The following is a 15,722-nucleotide window of genomic DNA, read 5'->3' on the forward strand; positions in this document are numbered from 1 at the left end:
GGGGTCAGTTGAAGTAGGGAAGGAGGAGGCTCGTGTGGAGCATAAACACCGGCATAGATCTGTTGGGCTGAATGGCCTGTTTCTGTGCTGTAAATTCTATTCTATGTAAATGGCATTCTTAAATAAAATACTCAAAAGTGGATATTGCATTTCTTAGGGGAACTAGGTTTGCCAAAGGGGCACAATCTTAAAATTAGAGCAAGGACATTCAGGATTGAAATCAAGAAGCATTTTTTCCACACAAAGGGTAGTGGAAATCTGGAACTCACTCCCCCAAAAGGCCGTAGATGCTGGGGGTCAATTGGAAGTTTCAAGACTAAATTTTTGTTGGGTAAGGGTATGAAGGGATACAGAGCAAAGGTAGGAAAAGAGAGTTCAGGTACAGATCAGCCATGATCTGATTGAATGGCGGAGCAGGCTCGAGGGGCTGAATGGCCTACTCCTGATTCCTACCTTGCTGAGTATAAGATTGTTTGAGTCTGCCTATAAATTCACGAGGGGAAGTTCATTAGTTACGTTAATAACTTCACCGACAAGATCTGCATCAAACTTTCCTGCCGAATCACTTACTCGCAGCATAAAAGGGAAGTTACGAGTTAAGACGGTGCTTGAAAGACACAATGTAATGCTGCATCTGTTTGTACACAGGGTGAAACAGAAGAGGGAGAGTTTCAAGTGTTTAATTCTGAGCAGTAACTTCGAGTCCATTCCCCACTTAAAAAGAAATATCTCCATTTGTTGTAACCAGTGTGTACCTGCCTGCAAACAGGTGAGTAACTCCAGTGTGTAATGTAGGGGCACCACCTGTTAGTGCAGTTAATAATGAATCTACTCGGACCCTCTCCCACCTCTCTCCCTCACCCCCTCTCACTCTCTCCCTCCCCCACTCCTCTCCCTCATCCCCTCTCCTTCCAACCCTCACCCTCGCTCCCTGTTTCCCACCCTTCCCCCTCACCCCTTCTCTCCATCCCTCCTCCTTCACCCCCTCACCCTTCTCCCTCCCTCCCTTTCCCTTCTCTCCCTCTCACCCTGCCCACTCCTCTCCCACACCCTCCTCTCCCTCTCTTACGCCCCCTTTCTCCTTTTCATTCAACCTCTCTCTCTCCCTCTCTTCCTCCCATCCCTCCCCTCAGTTAGTAGCACTCTCGCCTCTGAGCGAGAAGATTGTGGGTTCAAGTCCCACTCCAGAGACATGAGCCCATAATCCAGGCTGACACTCCCAGTGCAGTAGCATAGTGGTTATGTTACTGGACTAGTAATCCAGAGACCTGGACTAATAATTCAGAGTCATGAGTTCAACTCCTGCCACGGTAGCTGTGGAATTTAAATTCAATTAATTAAAAATAAAATCTGGAATTAAAATACTAGTATCAGTAACGGTGGCCATGAAACTACCGGATTGTCATAAAAACCCATCTGGTTCACTAATGTCCTTCAGGGGAGGAAACCTGCTGTCCTTACCCGGTCTGGTCTATATGTGACTCCAGACCTACAGCAATGTGGTTGATTCTTAATTGCCCTCTGAAATGGCCTAGCAAGCCACTCAGTTGTAAAATCTCGCTAAAAAAAGTCATAATAAGAATAAAACCGGTCGGACCACCCGGCATCGGACCACTAGGCACCGGACACGACAACGGCAAAACACCAAGCCCAGTCGACCCTGCAAGGTCCTCCTTACTAACATCTGGGGACTTGTGCCAAAATTGGGAGAGCTGTCCCACAGACTAGTCAAGCAACAGCCTGATATAGCCATACTCACAGAATCATACCTTTCAGTCAACGTCCCAGACTCTTCCATCACCATCCCTGGGTATGTCCTGTCCCACCAGCAGGACAGACTGACCAGAGGTGGCAGTACAGTGATACACAGTCAGGAGGGAGTCCTCACCATCCCTAGTCATCCTCTTACCCTTAATATACTTATAAAACATCAGGAGGGACTGGCCCTGGGAGTCCTCAACATTGACTCTGGACCCCATGAAATCTCATGGCATCAGGTCAAACATGGGCAAGGAAACCTCCTGCTGATTACCACCTACCGTCCTCCCTCAGCTGATGAATCAGTCCTCTTCCATGTTGAACACCAATTGGGATGGAAGCACTGAGGGTAGCAAGGGCACAGAATGTACTCTGGGTGGGGGACTTCAATGTCCATCACCAAGGCTGGCCGAGTGCTGAAGGATTTTGCTGCCAGACTGGGCCTGCGGCAGGTGGTGAGTGAACCAACACGAAGGAAAAACCAACTTGACCTCGTCCTCACCAATCTACCTGTCGCAAATGCATCTGTCCATGACAGTATTGGTAGGAGTGACCACCGCACAGTCCTCGTGGAGATGAAGTCCCGTCTTCGCACTGAGGACACCGTCCAACGTGTTGTGTGGCACTACCACTGTGCTAAATGGGATAGATTCAGAACAGATCTAGCAGCTCAAAACTGGGCATCCATGAGGCGCTGTGGGCCATCAGCAGCAGAATTGTATTCCAGCACAATCTGTAACCTCATGGCCCGGCATATTCCTCACTCTATCATTACCAACAAGCCAGGGGATCAACCTTGGTTCAATGAGGAGTGTAGAAGTGCATGCCAGGAGCAGCACCAGGTGTACCGAAAAATGAGGTGCCAACCTGGTGAAGCTACAACTCAGGACTACATGCATGCTAAACAGCGGAAGAAACATGCTATAGACAGAGCTAAGCGATTCCACAACCAACGGATCAGACCAAAGCTCTGCAGTCCTGCCACATCCAGTCGTGAATGGTGGTGGACAATTAAACAATTAACGGGAGGAGGAGGCTCTGCAAACATTCCCATCCTCAATGATGGCGGAGTCCAGCACGTGAGTGGAAAAGACCAGGCTGAAGCGTTTGCAACCATCTTCAGCCAGAAGTGCCGAGTGGATGATCCATCTCGGCCTCCTCCCGATATCCCCACCATCACAGAAGCCAGTCTTCAGCCAATTCGATTCACTCCATGTGATATCAAGAAACGGCTGAGTGCACTGGATACAGCAAAGGCTATGGGCCCTGACAACATCCCGGCTGTAGTGCTGAAAACTTGTGCTCCAGAACTAGCTGCGCCTCTAGCCAAACTGTTCCAGTACAGCTACAACACTGGCATCTACCCGACAATGTGGAAAATTGCCCTGGTATGTCCTGTCCACAAAAAGCAGGACAAATCCAAACCGGCCAATTATCACCCCATCAGTCCACTCTCAATCATCAGCAAAGTGATGGAAGGTGTCATCGACAGTGCTATCAAGTGGCACTTACTCACCAATAACCTGCTCACCGATGCTCAGTTTGGGTTCCGCCAAGACCACTCGGCTCCAGACCTCATTACAACCTTGGTCCAAACATGGACAAAAGAGCTGAATTCCAGAGTTGAGGTGAGAGAGATTGCCCTTGACATCAAGGCAACATTTGACCGAGTGTGGCACCAAGGAGCCCTAATAAAATTGAAGTCAATGGGAATCAGGGGGAAAACTCTCCAGTGGCTGGAGTCATACCAAGCAAAGGAAGTTGGTAGTGGTTGTTGGAGGCCAATCATCTCAGCCCCAGGACTTCCTCAAGGCAGTGTCCTAGGCCCAACCATCTTCAGCTGCTTCATCAATGACCTTCCCTCCATCATAAGGTCAGAAATGGGGATGTTCGCTGATGATTGCACAGTGTTCAGTTCCATTCGCAACCCCTCAGATAATGAAGCAGTCTGTGCCCACATCCAACAAGAGAGAGTCTAACCACCTCCCCTTGACATTCAACAGCATTACCATCGCCGAATCCCCCACCATCAACATCCTGGGGGTCACTATTGACCAGAAACTTAACTGGACCAGCCATATAAATACTGTGGCTACAAGAGCAGGTCAGAGGCTGGGTATCCTGCGGTGAGTGACTCACCTCCTGACTCCCCAAAACCTTTCCACCATCTACAAGGCACAAGTCAGCAGTGTGATGGAATACTCTCCACTTGCCTGGATGAGTGCAGCTCCAACAACATTCAAGAAGCTTGACACCATCCAGAACAAAGCAGCCCGCTTGATTGGTACCCCATCCACCACCCTAAACATTCGCTCCCTTCACCACCGGCGCACTGTGGCTGCAGTGTGTACCATCCACAGGATGCACTGCAGCAACTCGCCAAGGCTTCTTCGACAGCACCTCCCAAACCCGCGACCTCTACCACCTAGAAGAACAAGAGCAGCAGGCACATGGGAACAACACCACCTGCACGTTCCCCTCCAAGTCACACACCATCCCGACTTGGAAATATATCGCCGTTCCTTCATTGTCGCTGGGTCAAAATCCTGGAACTCCCTTCCTAACAGCACTGTGGGAGAACCTTCACCACACGGACTGCAGCGGTTCAAGAAGGCGGCTCACCACCACCTTCTCAAGGGCAATTAGGGATGGGCAATAAATGCCGGCCTCGCCAGCGACGCCCACATCCCGTGAACGAATGAAAAAGAAGAGTGCTGCACTGTCAGAGGCGCCGTCTTTTGCATGAGACGTTAAACCGAGACCTTGTGTGCCCTCTCAGGTGAATGTAAAAGATTCCCACGGCATTATTTCGAAGTATAGCAGAGGAGTTCGCCTGGCCAATATTTATCCTTCAACCAACACCTACAACGGATTATCTGGTCATTATCACATTACTGTTTGTGGGATCTTGCTGTGCGCAAATCGGCTGCCGCGTTTCCTAGATTATAACAGTGACTGCACTTCAAAAAAGTACTTCATTGGTCGAAAAGCGCTTTGGGACGTCTTGAGGTCGTGAAAGGAGCAATATAAATGCAAGTTCTTTCTCTTTTGTAAGTAGCCGAGTCACGAACCGTCTTCGCCAACAATTCCATTTGGCCAACTCTTGAATCTTGAGGGTCGAAGAGCCGCAGAGATCCTTGAGAAAAGAATTTTAAAGGATGCCCTCTTCCTGCTGATAGAAGGCCGTAGCCCCCCCCCCCCGTAATTAGATGAAAGCACAGACTCATCCCGATATCTGACAGGCTCAGTGGGCCGGGTGACATGTGACGGGGCACTCCCGCGGAGAGAAAAAAAAAAATACAACCCAAATCGCATTCGGGTTTCCAAAATACCCCCCAAGCCCCGACCGTCTGAAACAGAAACTGCCCACCCCCCAACCTTCGCTGGATCTTCAAGGTCATTTTCGCAAATTCCCCTCACACTTTTGAGTAATGGTGGAGCTGTGATATTCATCCCGCAATTCTCTTTCATGTCATTAAAATCAGGAAACCCCCCTTCACTCCCCCGCACACAGTCTGGGCCCACTATTGACATCCTCCTTCCGTGGGCTGTTTGTGGCTTTCAACAAAGGCTTCTAGAACTTTCATTTACAGATAAGCGATTTACTTGCTTCCACTATATCTGCCGCCGCCGAGGTTTCTCAGCTCACGGACCCTTCTCCCTTACGAGAATCTCTTGTGAAATATAAAGGACAGAGGCACGAACACACACACAAACATACACACAACACATGGGCACGGACGCACAGGCACACGCACGCATGCACACACACGCACGCATATGCACTCAGGGACACATGTATACATATACACATAGACACATACATGTAACACACATGCACACACTGCGTTGCATATCACAGTATCTTCAAGGGGAGATTGCGTTCCAGAACATTCTGTAAAGAGAAATTCAGCAGGACAACTGAGCAAATGAATTTCTGCGCTGACAAAATCATTTCAAAATATAGCCCCTTCCTTTACATTACAGACTGATGAGGTGACATAGAAAATAGGAGCAGGAGTAGGCCATTCGGCCCTTCGAGCCTGCTCCGCCATTCAATATGATCGTGGCTGATCTTCCATCTCAATACCATATTCCCACTCTCTCCCCATACCCCTTGATGCCTTTTGTGTCTCGAAATCTATCTCGCTCCTTCTTAACTATATTCAGTGACTTGGCCTCCACAACCTTCTGTGGTAGAGAATTCCACAGGTTCACCACCCTCTGAGTGAAGAAATTTCTCCTCATCTCAGTCCTAAATGTCTTACCCCGTATCCTGAGACTGTGACCCCTCGTTCAGGACCCCCCAGCCAGGGGAAACATCCTCCCTGCATCCAGTCCTGTCAGAATTGTATATGTTTCAATGAGATCCCCTCTCATTCTCCTCAACTTGAGTGAATACAGGCCCAATCTCTCCTCATACGACAGTCCTGCCATCCCAAGAATCAGTCTGGTGAACCTTCGCTGCACTCCCTCTATGGCAAGTATATCCTTTCTTAGGTAAGGAGACCAAAACTGCACATAATACTCCAGGTGTGGTCTCACCAAGGCCCTGTATAACTGCAGTAAGACGTCCTTGCTCCTGTACTCAAATCTTCTTGCAATGAAGGCCAACATACCATTTGCCTTCCTAACTGCTTGCTGCACCTGCATGTTTGCTTTCAGTGACTGGTGTACAAGGGTACCCAGGTCCCTTTGTACATCAACATTTCCCAATCTATCACCATTTAAATAAAACTCTGACTTTCTGGTTTTACAACCAAAGTGGATAACTTCACATTTATTCACATTATACTGCATCTGCCATGTATTTGCCCACTCACTCAACTTGTCTAAATCGCCTTGAAGCCTCTTTGCATCCTCCTCACAACTCACAATCCCACCTAGTTTTGTGTCGTCAGCAAACTTGGAAATATTACATTTGGTTCCCTCATCCAAATCATTGATATATATTGTGAATAGCTGGGGCCCAAGCACTGATCCCTGTGGTACCCCACTAGTCACTGCCTGCCACCCCGAAAAGGACCCATTTATTCCTACTCTCTGTTTCCTGTCTGTTAACCAATTTTCAATCCATGCCAGTATATTACCACCAATCCCATGTGCTTTAATTTTGCACACTAACCTCTTATGTGGGACTTTATCAAAGGCCTTCTGAAAATCCAAATAAACCACATCTCCTGGTTCTCCCTTACCTATTCTACCAGTTACATCCTCAAAAAAACTCCAGTAGGTTTGTCAAACATGATTTCCCTTTCATAAATACATGTTGACTTTATCTAATCCTGCTGATATTTTCTAAGTGTCCTGTTATCACATCCTTTATAATGGACTCTAGCATTTTCCCCTACTACTGATGTTAGGCTAACTGGTCTGTAGTTCCCTGTTTTCTCTCTCCCTTTGAACACAGATTGCTTGTCAGCAGTTACTAGCAAGTGGCCCTAAATTTCTGTTTTCTTGGGATATGGGTGACACTGGCAGACCATACTTAATGGGCTGGCACCAGAAAGAAATGTAAAAACTCAACTGGTTCACTAGTGACCTCCAGGGAAGGGAACCTGCCACCTCTGATCAGGCCTACTTGTGATTCCAGTCCCACACCATGTGGTTGACTAGGGAATATAACCTAAGTTTCCTCAGTCTCTTATTCTCGCTCAGTCCCTCCATCCCAGGTAGCATCCAGCATATCCTGGGGATGTATATACATCTGGTATATTTTGGGGAACCCAAGCTTAATACTACAGTGTACTGAGATCTGACCAGCACTCTGCATAATTACCGTACCACTTCATTGCTTTTATATCATAGAATCATAGAGCACAGAAGGAGGCCATTCGGCCCATCATGCCTGTGCTGGCTCTTTGAAAGATCTATTTAAGGCGATTGGCAAAAAGAACCAAAGGTGACATGAGGAAAAACCTTTTTACACAGCGAGTGGTTAGGATCTGGAATGCACTGCCCGAGGGGATGGTGGAGGCAGATTCAATCATGGCCTTCAAAGGGGAACTGGATAAGTACTTGAAAGGAAAAAAATTGCAGGGCCACGGGGATAGGGCGGGGGAGTGGGACTAGCTGGATTGCTCTTGCATAGAGCCGGCACGGACCCGATAGGCCGAATGGCCACCTTCTGTGCTGTAACCATTCTATGATTCAATTAAACCCACCCTTGCTCTTTCCCCATAGCTCTGTAATTTTTTTCCTTTTAAGTATTTATCCAATTCCCTTTGAAAGTCACTATTGAATCTGCTTCCACCACCCTTTCAGGCAGTGCGTTCCAGATCAGAACAACTCACTGCGTTAAAAAAATTTCTCCTCATCCCCCCCGCCCCTGCCTCCCGGTTCTCTGTCTATGTTGTCCCTCTTGTGATGAAGCCAATATTCTATTGGCCCTTTGTTTGCTTTTTACATCCACGAACTAACTTTTAATGCCCTTTGTACCTGGGCCCCTAAAACGCTTTGTTCACCCATTCGCTTCCCAGTGCTTTCCCATTTAAACTGCATTCCCATCCAATGTCTCGGCCTACAAATTGGTCCGTGCAGGGCTCGTTTTTCGGTTGCTTCTCGAAGGCCCCGGCAGGTAGTGAGCCACCCGCCATATTGGGTAAGGACAAACAAGATGTGTCCTTTACCCAGGCCTGAAGCAGGCCTTAGGCCCTTTGCAATATGCATATGAAGAACTTAATACCTGTTTGTGACGCCCCTCTCCAAGATTGGTTTGCCTTGAAACCAGGCCTAGGAATCGCCTGCTCGGCCCAACCAAGAAGGTAAGTAACGTACCTGAATGTGGATCCAGGAGGAGCAGGACCCCCAGCCGCAACCAGCGATCTCCCTCCCCCAGCTTCGATCCTCTATCCCTGATCTCTGGCCCCAATCCCCGAATCCTAGCCCCGATCCCTGATCTCCGGCCCCAATCCCTGTCCCTAATTTGCGGCTCTGAACCCCGATCCCCGATCCCTGGCCCCGATCTCCGGCCCTGATCTCCAATTCCTGTCCTCGATCTCCAGCTCTGATCCCCGATCCCTGGCCCCAATCTCCGGCCCGGATGTCCGTCCGTGTCCTCGAGCTCCAACTCGATCCCCGATCCCTGGTCCCGATCTCCGATCTGTATCCTCGATCCCTGGTCCCGACCTCTGGCTCTGATCTCCGATCCCTGTCCCCGATCTCCGGCTCTGATCCCCGATCCCTGGCCCCGATTTTCAGCCCTGATCTCCGTTCCCTATCCTCAATCTCCGGCCCCGATCCCTGATCTCTGGCCCCGATCTCCAGCCCTGATCTCCGATCCCTGTCCTCGACCTCCAGCCCTGATCCCTGACCCCTGGCCCCGATCCTCGAATCCTGGTCCCAATCCCTGGCCCTGATCCCTGGCCCTGATCCCCGGCCCCGATCTCTGGCCCCAATCCCTGGGACTGATCCCTGGCCCCAATCTCCATCCCCGCTCCCCGGCCCCAATCTCCCACTCCTGGCTCTGATCTCTGATCTCCAGCCCCGCTCCCCGGCCCCGATCCCCGCTCCCCGGCCCCGGTCCCTGATCCCCGGGGAAAAAAAGTAAAAAGTTAAAATTAAAGGCGCTTTATCTGAACAAGATAAACAAATAAATAGTGCAAATAGAGATAAATGGGTTTGATCTAGTAGCCATTACTGAGACATGGTTACAAGGTGACCAAGGTTGGGAACTAAATATTCCAGGGTACTTGACTTTTCAAAAAGACAGACAAAATGGCAGAGTGGTGGGTGGTAGTCCTGATAAAGAATGACATAAGGATAGTGGTGAGAAAGGATCTTAGCTTGGAAGATCAGGAAGTAGAATCAGAATGGGTGGAGATAAGAATTAACAAGGGGCAGAAAACACTGGTGGGAGTAGTTAATAGGCCCCCTAACAATAGTTAAACTGTTGCATAGAGTGTTAATCAAGAAATAAGAGACGCTTGTAACAAAGGTAATGCAATAATCGTGGGGACTCTAATCTTCATAAAGATTGGGCAAATCAAATTGGCAAAAGTAGTTTGGAGGACGAGTTCATGGAATGCATTCGAGACAGTTTCCTAGAACAACACGTCGTGGAACCAACCAGGGAACAGGCTATTTTAGATCTTATCTTGTGTAATGAGACATGGTTAATTAGTAATCTCATAGTAGAGGCTCCCCTGGGGAAGAATGATCAAAATATGATAGAATGTCACATTGAGTTTGAGAGTGACGTAATTAAGTCCGAAACTGGAGTCTTAAACTTAAACAAAGACAATTACATAGATATGAGGTTATAGTCCAACAAATTTATTTTAAATTCCACAAGCTTTCGGAGGCTTCCTGCTTCGTCAGGTGAACGGTGTTTCACCTCCGAAAGCTTGTGGAATTTAAAATAAATTTGTTGGACTATAACTTGGTGTTGTAAAATTGTTTACAATTGTCAACCCCAGTCCATCACCGGCATCTCCACATCATAGATATGAGGGGCTAAGGTTGATTGGGAAATTGGATTAAAAGATAAGACAGTAGATAAGCAATGGCAAACATTAAAATAAATATTTCGTAATTCTCAACGAATATACATTCCTTGAGGAATAAAAACTCCACGGGAAGAGTGACCCATCCGTGGCCAACTAAAGAAGTTAAGGATAGTATTAGATTAAAAGAAGAGGCTTATAATGTTGCAAAGAATAGTAGTAAGTCTGAGGATTGGGAGAGTTTTAGAAACCAGCAATGGATGACTAAAAAATTGATCAAGAGGGAGAAAACAGAATATGAGAGTAAATTAGCAAAAAATATAAAAACGGATTGTAAGAGCTTCTACAAGTATGGTAAAAGGAAGAGAGTGGCAAAAGTAAACACTGGTCCTTTAGAGGCTGAGACAGGAGAAATTGTGAAATAAAAACAGAAAATTCTAGAAATACTCAGCAAGTCAGAAACAGAGTTAACGTTTCAGGTCGAAGATCTTTTATCAGAATGTTAACTCTGTTTCTTTCTCCACAGATGCTGCCTGACTTGCGGAGTATTTCCAACATTTTCTGTTTTTATTTCAGATTTCCAGCATCCGCAGTATTTTGCTTTTGACAGGAGAAATTATAATGGGGAATCAGGAAATAGCAGGGAGGTTAAACAACTAATTTTGTATCTGTCTTCACAGTAGAAGGCACAAAAAACAGACCAGAAATAGTGAGGAACCAAGGGTCTAATGAGAGTGAGGAACTTAAAGTAATTAATATTAGTAAAAAAAAAAGTACTGGAGAAATTAATGGGACTAAAAGCCGACAAATCCCCTGGACCTGATGGCCTAAATCTGAGGGTTCTAAGCGAGGTGGCTGCAGAGGTAGTGGATGAATTGGTTGTGATCCTCAAAAATTCCCTAGATTCTCAAACGGTCCCAGTGGATTGGAAGGTAGCAAATGTAACCCCGCTCTTCAGGAAAGGAGGGAACGAGAAAACAGGGCACTACAGGCCAGTTAGCCTGACATCGATAGTTCGGAAAATGCTGGAATCCATTATTAAGGAAGTGGTAACAGGGCACTTAAAAAATCATAATATGATTAGGCAGAGTCAACATGGTTTTATGAAAGGGAAATCATGTTTAACAAATTTATTAGAATTTTTTGAGGATGTAACTAGCAGGGTAGATAAAGGGGAACCAGTGGATGTAGTATATTTGGACTTCCTAAAGGCATTCGATAAGGTGCCACATAAAAGTTTGTTACACAAGATAAGGGCTCATGGGGTTGGGGGTAACATATTAGGATGGATAGAGGATTGGTTAACGGACAGAAAACAGAGAGTAGGGATAAATAAGTTATTTTCAGGTTGGCAGGCTGTAACTAGTGGGGTGCCGCAAGGATCAGTGCTTGGGCCTCAGCTATTTACAATCTATATTGATGATTGAGAGGAAGGGACTGAGTGTAATGTATCCAAGTTTGCTGTCAATACAAAGCTAAGTGGGAAGGTAAGCTGTGAGGAGGACACAAAGGGATATAGACAGGTTAAGTGAGTGGGCAAGAAGGTGGCAGATGGAGTACAATATGGGGAAATGTGAGGTTATTCACTTTGGTAGGAAGAATAGAAAAACAAAATATTTTGTAAATGGTGAGAAACTATTAAACGGTGGTGTTCAGAGGAATTTGGGTGTCCTTGTACACAAAACACAGAAAATTAACATAAAGGTACTGCAAGCAATTAGGAAGGCAAATGATATGTTAGCCTTTATTGCAAGGGGGTTGGAGTACAGCAAGTATAGAAATAGGAGGATAGAGCAGATAAATGCGTGGCTGGAGAGATGATGCAGGAGGGAGGGCTTTAGATTCCTGGGACATTGGGGAAGGTGGGACCTGTACAGGCCGGACGGGTTGCACCTCAACAGAGCTGGGACCAATGTCATCGCAGGGAGGTTTGCCAGTGCTGTGGGTGGGGGTTTAAAATAATTTTGCAGGGGGATGGGCACCAGGATGTAGCATTGGAAAGGAGAAACAATGGGCACAAAGGATGGGGAGAGAAAGATAGCACGAGAGCAGTTAATAGTACAGCATTATGTGGGATCAGACAAAGAGAAAGTACAAGAAAGTCTAAGACTGGTTTGCAGTGCATGTGTGTAAACGCACGAAGTGTGGTAAACAAGGTCGGTGAGCTGCAGGCACAAATAGTCACATGGGAATATGATGTTGTGGCAATAACGGAGACCTGGCTCAAAAAAGGGCAGGATTGGGTACTAAATATTCCTGGATACAAGGTGTTCAGGGAAGATAGGGAAGGAAAAAAAGGAGGAGGTGGCAGTATTGATTAAGGAGAATCCCCGTCCTGCAATGCTCCCAAAGATGGGCACACCCGAATCCCTAGGCCGTTGGTCCAAAGTGAACTACCTCACACTTTGTTACGTTAAACTGCTTTGGGCACGGTTGTGTCCACTTAATTCATGGGAGCGAGCCTTTGGCCTAGTGGTTGAATTCCCGTCACCGAGTCAGAAGGTGCAGGGTTCAAACCCCCGCTCCAGACAGTCCCCGAGAGTGGAGACCGGAGCTCCAGACAGTCCCCGAGAGTGGAGACCGGAGCTCCAGACAGTCCCCGAGAGTGGAGACCGGAACTCCAGACAGTCCCCGGGGAGTGGAGACCGGAGCTCCAGACAGTCCCCGGGGAATGGAGACCGGAGCTCCAGACAGTCCCTGGGGAGTGGAGCCCAGAACTCCAGACAGTCCCCGGGGAGTGGAGACCGGAGCTCCAGACAGTCCCCGGGGAGTGGAGACCGGAGCTCCAGACAGTCCCGGGGAGTGGAGACCGGAACTCCAGACAGTCCCGGGGAGTGGAGACCGGAGCTCCAGACAGTCCCCGAGAGTGGAGACCGGAGCTCCAGACAGTCCCGGGGAGTGGAGACCGGAGCTCCAGACAGTCCCCGAGAGTGGAGACCGGAACTCCAGACAGTCCCCGAGAGTGGAGACCGGAGCTCCAGACAGTCCCCGAGAGTGGAGACCAGAACTCCAGACAGTCCCGGGGAGTGGAGACCGGAGCTCCAGACAGTCCCGGCGAGTGGAGACCGGAGCTCCAGACAGTCCCGGCAAGTGGAGACCGGAGCTCCAGACAGTTCCGGGGAGTGGAGACCGGAGCTCCAGACAGTCCCGGGGAGTGGAGACCGGAGCTCCAGACAGTCCCGGGGAGTGGAGACCGGAGCTCCAGACAGTCCCCGAGAGTGGAGACCGGAACTCCAGACAGACCCGGGGTGTGGGGTGTGGAGACTGGAGCTTCAGACAGTCACAGGGAATGGAGACTGGAACTCCAGACATTCCCGTAAAGTGGATACCGGAACTCCAGACGGTCCCGGGGAGTGGAGACCGGAGCTCCAGACAGTCCCGGGGAGTGGAGACCGGAGCTCCAGACAGTCCCGGGGAGTGGAGACCGGAGCTCCAGACAGTCCCGGGGAGTGGAGACCGGAACTCCAGACAGTCCCGGGGAGTGGAGACCGGAACTCCAGACAGTCCCGGGGAGTGGAGACCGGAGCTCCAGACAGTCCCCGAGAGTGGAGACCGGAGCTCCAGACAGTCCCCGGGAATGGAGACCGGAGCTCCAGACAGTCCCGGGGAGTGGAGACCGGAGCTCCAGACAGTCCCCGGGAGCGTAGACCGGAGCTCCAGACAGTCCCGGGGAGTGGAGACCGGAACTCCGGCTTGGAATTCTGGGTTAACATCCAGTGGGATTGTCAAGTCCGGTAGGTGTGGGTGGTCCCCGCCCCCCTCTGCCCACCCCGCCCCCCCTGCCATCATATGGGTTGCGATGGGAGCAGATAAATCCAGCCTGCCGTATGGGACAAACCAAGATGGTTACGGCCGTGGAAGGAGTGTTCACATCTTGGGCCGTTAATAAGCCTGAGAATCCTTCCACTGCTTCACACTATTCTCCAATATCTTTCATATATCATTTTTATTTATTCTCTGGATGTGGCGTCACTGGCAAGGCCGGCATTTATTGCCCATCCTGCTTGATACAGCTGCCTGGCTTGCTCGCCCACATCAGAGGGCAGTTACGAGTCAACCATGTTGGTGTGGGACTGGAGTCACATATAGCCCAGACGGGTGAGATTTTCTCCCCAAAGGACATTTATCCGTTCGTATGAAATAAGCAACTTTAATTAAACGGCACCTAAGGTGCATTTTCTTTTTGCACAATTTTAATTTGAATGAACAGAACACAAATTTATAATATCTAGATAAAACCGCAGAATGTTACAGTGCTATTTTCTTTCCTTCCTTCTTTCTGTCTGGCTCCCTCAGGAATTTCTTTCCCTGTAATTAGATTTTTCCAATTGATCCTATTTCTGACTCATGTCTCATGTTCCAACTTGTGCCCAATAACCAGTAAATACTCTTATCAGACAGTCGGAAACTCCTGAGATTTCTCTACCCACCACCCCCCCCCCACCACCCCGACTTTTGCTCGCAAAGAGCATTTTGCTTTGCCTTTTTCTGCATCTTTTTGCGAGATACAGTGGCTTTGACTCGAAGAGCTGCCGACAAATGCCTTTGACCGTTGTCCCCCCCTGTCTCCTGCATAGGTTGGGGCCAACATTCCACAACCAGAGGTCTCATTGAGACACCCTCTTGGCAGCTTATGGGGTAGAAATCGGTATGTGTTGTTCCCGTTTTCGGGTGCAAAGTAAACCAATTTAGCAGTGGGACAGCCCGATCTGCGCAGGACTTCCTCCCACTGCTAAATTCGTGGGGGCCCTTTTTTATAGGCATCGTGGACGGATGCCTTAAATATGTAAATTAGGGGCCTGTTGAATGAACCCCAACCAGAGATTAGTCGGCGATGAGCTGGGCTGGCGTCGAGCCCAGACCAAAATCTACCCGTGTTTCTTACCCTCTCCCCTTTTCTCTCCTCCTTCTATCTCGCCTCACGACCCTTGACCTTTCCTTAGGGAAACACGGATAGAATTACATAGAAGTTACAGCACGGAACCAGGGCACTCGGTCCAGTCAGTCCGTGTCGGCCTTTACCCTCCACCCGAACAAACAGTTCTGATCGCACTCACCCACCCTGATCCCACAGTCCTGTTTTCCACCTCTCCCGATCTAATCTTGAATGTTGACATAGTTTCTGCCTCAACCGCTAACCCAGGAAGTGAATTCCAAAGTTTCACATCTCTCTGCGTGAAAACGTTTCCCCTGCCCTCTGTTCTGAATCTCTTACACAGTCAACGTTGAAGATTAGGTTAGATAGGTGGTTGAAAGAAAGAAAGAACTTGCATTTATATAGCGCCTTTCAGGACCTCGGGATGTCCCAAAGCAGCTTTACAGCCAATGAAGGTCTTCTTTGAAGTGTAGTCACTGTTGTAGGAGATGCGGCAGCCAATTTGCGCACAGCAAGATCCCACAAGCACCCATGTGATAATGACCAGATCACCTGTTCTAGTGATGTTGGTTGAGGGATAAATACTGGCCAGGTAAGGAGGAATAAAGAGATATGGAAACAGGACGGGCACAAGGGATTATGAC

Source organism: Heptranchias perlo, chromosome 4 (assembly GCF_035084215.1).
Source record: "Heptranchias perlo isolate sHepPer1 chromosome 4, sHepPer1.hap1, whole genome shotgun sequence".
Classification (NCBI taxonomy): Eukaryota; Metazoa; Chordata; class Chondrichthyes; order Hexanchiformes; family Hexanchidae; genus Heptranchias; species Heptranchias perlo.